Source organism: Haliotis asinina, chromosome 4 (genome assembly GCF_037392515.1).
Source record: "Haliotis asinina isolate JCU_RB_2024 chromosome 4, JCU_Hal_asi_v2, whole genome shotgun sequence".
NCBI classification, from domain to species: domain Eukaryota; kingdom Metazoa; phylum Mollusca; class Gastropoda; order Lepetellida; family Haliotidae; genus Haliotis; species Haliotis asinina.
Genome location: NC_090283.1, coordinates 72,905,274 through 72,913,000, shown reverse-complemented (window position 1 = coordinate 72,913,000; position 7,727 = coordinate 72,905,274). Strand labels below are relative to the sequence as shown.

The 7,727-nt window shown below is 41.3% G+C and overlaps 1 pseudogene; it reads left to right on the top strand.

The window, feature by feature from the left end:
* Positions 1–426: 426 nt before the first annotated feature.
* On the top strand, positions 427–4,112 carry LOC137282714 (sodium-dependent glucose transporter 1A-like; annotated as a pseudogene).
* Positions 4,113–7,727: the final 3,615 nt, after the last annotated feature.

The following is a 7,727-nucleotide window of genomic DNA, read 5'->3' as shown; positions in this document are numbered from 1 at the left end:
AAGCACAACACATAGACAATCAACACCGTTGTGTCGAAGCCAGTGGGCCCAACGTAAATACTTCGTTTTTTTGTGGTCCGACACCATCGCAAAATGATTTGAAACTATGCAAGGACCCAACTTTTACAATCTTGTTTGACACATCAAAGGTCGACAAAGCAATATCTGTACTTGTATTAAATAGTTTTAGTAAATAAGCATTCCTTCTTTCTAAGTAAACAATTTTTTCCATCAAAATCATGAATATTCAAATACTTGTTGTAAGTCTGTGTTTTCATGTCAAAAGGTACTATCAGCTACCATTGTAGCATGGCTTGTGATTAAGGTATCAAACCGTTCAATGAAACCTAAAACCGAAACTAGAACGAGTTGGTCAAAAAGGACTTGTGATTGGTTGACAGGTGACGCCATTGCAATTGCATAAACGCATGGCTGATTACCGTGAGAGAGAATGCAGTGGAAATAGAAAATAAGATCATCGATTCGGGTAACTGTCGTGAAACAGGTGTTACATTTCGGTATGAAGTTAGTGTACATGCCTTTTGGGGGCTGTCTGGTGCACTGGACGGTGAGGTGTGTCTCACCAGCTGGGCTTCTCCCTATTGTCTAAAAATAGTAACATGTGTCGATGCAGTTGCCACGACCTCATACATAACGTGCAACGTAATACATTTTCAGTCACAATATTTGGAAAATATAGAGATACATTGACTGTCTAAGACTCCACGATACCCACTCGGCTACTCATTGATCGAGCTTTACCCTCGGTATAAAATCAGAATCGATCAAACAGACGTCAGGTGAATGGTGGCTTCCCTATTCTAACTGTAGGGGTCTTACATCAGCAGTCGTCGTCGGCTGATAAATTCAGAAGAACGAAAACAAGTCCGAGTAACGAACATATACTACTTGTAATAAGAGCATAGACTACTTGTAATAAGAGCATATACTACTTGTATGTAATTTGTAAATATTCACCACATGTGTGATATACGAAGGTTATATATGTGTATATTTACCGTATTAAAACGAGTACCTGTGGCGAAGGAAAAGTTACGTTTCTCGCATTTATATACATTGTACATATATATTCAAGCATTTGCCCGTATTACTCCCACTTTTCGCTTTCCAGCATAAGGCTAGATCAAGCCGCGTTTGGTTGCCGATTTCATGGACTGATGCGTTCACTGTTTTAGTAGCAGCAACAATGGAGGTCGAGGACTCGCAGACACCCGAGAAGAAGTCTCCTTGCGTCCAGTTTAAAGAAAATTTGGAAGACCCAGTCTACAAGAACAAGTTCATATGTACGCTTTTCCTATTCTGGGCGTACATTGTCCTGGTGAGTGCACTTGTCGATGTTTAGCGATTACTGGTCGCATGCTTTGAACCTTCTAATCAACCAGTCAGCGTCAAGGCTTCTGAATTCTCGTTACGATCTTACGAAATATGCGGACCTGACTATCTTAGTTCTTCACACTGAAAACGAATATTATCGAGGTGTTCAGAATGGAAAGTATGATGGCACAATCTGCTATAATGGACTTATTATATACTGTCATATAAGCACCACGTCACTTACAAACGAAAGTATGTTTTTTTCTTTTTATTTTGTCGCTTTGATTCGTAAAGATCGAAAACTCCGACTCGAGGAGGTATGGAAATGAAATCTAATCGTTTTTGGAACCTGGCATCACATTTCATCAAGTAAAAATACATTCGTCATTAAATTAGACGGTCACCATGAGGGTGAGCTGAACGCAACCTTGAACGTCTTCTGTTGTCTATCAACTGATGGTTACAGTTACCTCAAGGTTCATTTTGCTGATTGTGCATCATCTTTGACTGACGGCGTGAATCTGTGTTCGCAGTATCGATCACTGGATCACCGGGACCAGCCTCAGTTATTTACACGCCGCCGTCGGATAGGTCGTATGGGTGATAGGGAGGCCTAGTAGTTAGCATGTTTGATCATTTGATGTTTGAAGACCAGGGTTCGATTCCCCACATGGGTAATCATGTCCAACCCGTTTCGGTGGTCTTGCACCATGTTGTTGCGGCATAAAACCATATTCATTCACACTATTGCTTGAATGCTGCTCAGTGCAGCGTTTAACAACTATCATTCAGTCATGTTTGTGCTATATCTGCAGGGTTTTTCTGCTGGCCAGGGCGGCCCTTCCTTCCAGGATCTCATGCTGATCACTAACACCAAGCTGGAGCAAGCCTCTGCCCTGTTCACGTCAGGAGCTGTTGGCTACACCACCGGTGCCTTCGTCACCGGGATTATGTACGACAAGTGTAACAAGTTGCTGTTGCTGGCTGCATGTCTGGCTGGCAGTGCCATCGGCACCGCCATCATCCCACTGTGTACGCCGCTGCCGGCGATGATCGCCATGTACTTCATCAGATCCTTTGTGTCGGCGGGTGTGGAGACAGGTGGGTTTTCGTGCATACTGTTTATGTCCTAATTTCCTGTAATACTGTGCGAGAGGTTTGTTGTTACACTCATCAATATTGAAACTATACGGCGGTGGAATATAAACAATCGAGACTGAAACAGACAAACCAGTCATTAACAGCATGAGCATCGACCTACGCAGTTGGGATTCAAATCACATCGTATCTTCATACTGGATGAAGTTTACTGAAAACCCAGCAAATCCGTGTACAAGCAGCTGGGTTTTTTTTGTTTTTACTACACTCAGCAATATTGGTAGAGACCGTCTGTAAATACCTGAGTCTGGACCAGACAATCCAGTGATAAAACACATGAGCATTGATCTACGCAACTGGGATACGGTGACAAAACAAGTCAGCGGGCCTGTCCACCCAATCCCATTTATGGCCTCTTACGAAAACATGGGTTGCTGAACACCAGTTCTAACATTGATCTTCGCAACGTTTAATCAGTGTAACATTAATGACACGAAATCAACAAACAATGCAACATGTAACAACTATAATTAAGCTCTTCTACTTCCAGGAGGCAATGCCGACTTGATTAGACTCTGGGGCAAGGATAGTCGAGTTTTCATGCAGATTCTTCACTTCTCTTTCGCATTTGGGGGTCTCATAGCCCCTCTGGTGACAGAACCCTTCCTAGCTCCAAAGTTGGCCCACGCCACGATCACAACAGATCCTTCCAGTGACACCCATCTTTTTCAGTACGGGGACAATACAACCACTGCGTACGTCCAGGAACTTTCAGGATTAAATGGCACCAGTAACAACATGACGATTGCAGATATTGAAGATGCTCCGAAATCTCAAATCCTTTTTGCTTTCATAATCACGGCTGTTCTGTTTCTCTCAGCTTCTGTTCCCTTTTTCGTGGAGGTCTTCCTTCGTAAAGTTGACAAGAACAGGAAGCCAGTAGAGGAGAAACAAGATGGCCGTCAAGGAATACCACTTCCGGTCTATATAACAACAGTGGCTATGATTGGGGCGTTCTATTTCTGTTATAACGCAATAGAGGAGACGTTTACGGCGTTCTTGGCAGTGTTCGTTGTGGACGGGTTGGACTGGGATAAGTCCAATGGTGCTTTGGTTACGTCAGTGTTTTGGGGGAGCTTTGCTGCCTTTCGATTCCTGGGGATCTTTGTCATAAAGATATTGTCTCCATCCTCAATGGTCTCCATCCTCAATGATAATTCTGTGCATGGTGATTCTGTCAACAAGCTTGGGTGCATTTCTGATCTGCTCTGTCTTTGCGTTTCATACTGGAATTTGGATTTCATCGGTTGGAGTTGGTCTCGCAACATCTATCATATTTCCAACGACCTTCACCTGGGTGGAAGAGCATGTCATCAGGGTCACGGGGAAGGTAGCGTCTGTTATAACAATATGCGCAGCATCGGCGGGAATGTCGACACCACTGTTGCTAGGATACCTGATGGAGGAAGTGACGTATTTGTGGTTCTCGTATTTGCTGTTCTTAATGTCGATTATTCTGATAATAATACATATAGTACTGCGTCTGCAGTCAGTATTTGTGTTAAAGAAGTATCACAGTGCAGCTAGGGTTGAATCACCCAGTGATTTGGCCATACCTCAAGAAAACGGGAAAATGTTTAATCCAAGTGCTTGATACTTGCAAATACAGTATGTCAATGAAAATGTACAAACGTTTCAACTTTCATGTGGGAGGGAGTGATGTAAGAGATAAAAACTATATGCCAACCACGTGATCAGGATGAATGAAAAGTATTTTCCAGACACGAAAAGAGGTTGACCGAGTGAGTGATACTGTATGCTAAAGCACATAATTAACATGGAAATGGGACCCGTGAAGAGCCCGCTAGGAATTGGTCTTCTGCAACACATGCCTGTCGTAAGAGCCGACCAGCGGTATTGGGTGTTCAAGTTCTCTGACGTGGTTGGTCCAGAATGTATTATTTAGAGACCAGCGTCTTATAGCAGCAATATTGCTGATTGAGACAAATGAACACACACAGCTTAATTTGATTCCTTTAAACACCGTGTGAAGATACATGGGGATTTCCCCCCTTGAAAGAGGTCTACAAATGATTGTTGGGTTGCTGGGTGATAACGAGGGACACGTTTAATGACGCAGGCGAGACAAAGAGAGTTTTGTATTGCCTACATTCAACGGGTTTTGAACAGTACTTCCGGTATTTCACAGCGGCACCTAAAGTAAAACAAAGGGCCGAAGTGATGCTGGTCATTAATGTTTAACGTTTTGGCCACAACGGGAATGATACTGACAAACCCTAACGACATAATCAAATCTAGCTCAGGAACGTATTGCTACCAAACAAAGGAACACAGTCTGCAAGAATCTTCCATCCTTGTTCATGCATGTAAGTCCGTGCTGTGTTGTAGTACTGCATTCTTGCTTGACAAGGGTGTGAGAATTCGTACTGAAAGAATCACAATGCAGTTACCTTAGTAAGGTTGCCTCTGACAAAAATAAGTATGAAAAACCTGTGCCATGTGTGATTATTGCACACATGCGTGTACCTCTGTTGCAAAAACATCAGTGAAAACATGGCTCAAACATCATATAAACCAGGCTGCATCCTATTCAAGTAACTTTATCACACTTTAAATGAGTACATAATCTTGAAGTACCCGACGTTTGATGTCAGGACCATGAAGCGTGTGTGTGTGTGTGTGTGTGTGTGTGTGTGCGTGCGTGCGTGCGTGCGTGCGTGCGTGCGTGCGTGCGTGTGTGTGTATTTGGGAACCATTTGAATGACATTAAATATATTAAAATTCTAAATCTTAGCCGAGAAGAACTCATTCCTTGTGCTTGCAGCATTCATTTATTCTTTAGCAAAATGTGTTAAATCTTTAGCAATATTCTGGCTGTAACAGTCACACTTGAAACAATAAAGAACATTTTACTCAACATGAAACCATCACACAAACACCCTTAAAGTGGTTTAAAAGATTAAATTAATAACATTCCATTCAGAGAGTTGACCCGTAGGTACATTTTAGACACACAGCAATTATACCATATACATACATACCATGTACATATCTGTTCAGTCCTACGAATGACTGTCAATAGTGGCCTTCACTCTTGTCTTGCCATTGCTAAGACATTCAAATCTGAAACGTTCTTTCGCAGAGCTATCAGGTAAGCCTGGAATAGTACAATTTACATGAACTTAATTTAAATTAATATATACTGATGAGCAAAAGAAAGTACATGGGTGTAATTACTGCTGCAGTGCCAAATTTGTGTTCTACCTAGTAAAATTATTGAAGAACACGGATTGCATAGAACGCAACCATCATGTTCTATTTGCCAAAAATATTTTATGTGGTTTACACGATTTTTTGCAAACTTGTGATTATTTTCCCACGTACGAGTACTTCTCGATCAAAGGGTATAAACCCTGTTGGTCGTGAAAAATAAACAATCACTTGACAAAAATCTCACGAGAAACTGTCAAGATTGACGTCGGCGCAACTAGAACGGGCCACAGGAATGTCACAAATAGGTGCTTCCAACAGCATTATTGCAAGGACACTGCCTTGCACAAGACAAACTGAAATTCAGCTGTTAACCGTGTCAATATGGGAGACTAGACATGTGATCGGACCAGTAGTGTAATATCATCAACTAACACCTGGAGACTACCACCAATCTAACACCTCGAGTGATATCACTAACTTACACCTCGAGTTAGACTAACAGCTAGTCTCTGAAATGAACATATTTTACTGAAAAAAACGTCCATAGTGAAAAAAAATAATATAATGAAATGGAGCCCTGAGACGTTCTTCATTTCCTGAAGCTGTGGAAATCTAGATTTGCCACATTTTCTAGACTTGCGTGGGCTTTCTTGGATATTTATACTTCAGGGTCTGTACGACAGACTAACCTCGAGTGATATCATAAACTTAAAGCCTTCAGTGATATCACCAACTTACACCTCGAGATATATCATCAACTTACACCGAAATTTCTTTTCGTGAATAGCTGCACAATTGCAAATGGGAAATTAAGCAATATGCACACTCTCATCAAAGATAATCATGTTATTTCTCTGTACTTGTGCATGGTCACCTGTTGTTGTACTTGTACTAAAAGCATCTTAAGAATGACCAAAATTAGTGACTCACAATTATCGGCAACAATAGCAGATATAAAGGAATGGATATCGGATGCAATATACTTGCTCCTATCATTATTCTATTGCCACTGCAGCAGGCAGCGTTACAAGAAGTATTTTAAAGCGTTTCAATAAGACAAGACTGGGCATCGAACCAATGGTGTTTCCCTTTCAATCAAACGACTGCGTTGGAAATTTTGGGAGTTTGTTTTTAAGCGTCACATTCAGCAATATTCTAGCAATAGTGCGACGGTCTGTAAATAATCGAGACTGGGCCAGATAATCCAGTGATAAACATCATGAAGATCAAGCTAAATACCAATTCAAACCCGGACCTTCACGGGTCCGGTCTAATTTAGTTCAGAATTAACCAGTTATCATAATATGTTTGAATGTTCGTTTGCATGAGATGGTTATTTCATTAGAGGCAACGATTTTGATATTCTAAAATCGACGTGTCTTGAGAGGATCAGTGTTGTGACACATGCAGAGTTGCCTGCCTTACTTGAGTCAAGATACGCTGCTCATCGGTTCGATTCTCAGATTCGCCTCTTTAAAGGTCACATATACTCTAATAGAGTACAAACGCAAAATCACTTGCTGACATCGTTATGAATGAAACCCCGTCATTGAAAATGTTCATTTCGATCTTTAATTACCTTAAATCGACCTTTTGTCAACAGTGCAAAATTCTCAGCCGCAAACGAAATTTCAACCAATCAGAGCAGAGCGTCTCCGTGATGTAATAGTGGGTATAGAAATGAGGGTCTGTGCAGTATTCATCTATATTTCAGGGGTTGAACTATTTCGTTTACAGGTTTGTACAAACCTGAAATCGCGAAAGCTGTTGAGAAAAATGAAAGCTATATGTTCTCACAATCTACTATCATTTAGTTTTGTCTCCTGCTTTGCCTAGTTTTCGAGTTACTACCCTTGTTTTCATAGACGATTCTGTCAAAATCACTTGGTGTCGCTAGGTTATAATCCGTGTTAGGTGGCATAAATCTGCACGTTATTTGTCATCATTCACCTGATGCTCAGTTAATGAATTTATAACAGGTATAATTAGTGGTAACGCCACTTAGACACGTTACGCGACAAAGGCCCCCATTTGGCATTTCTTTTGTCAGGATCGATCAA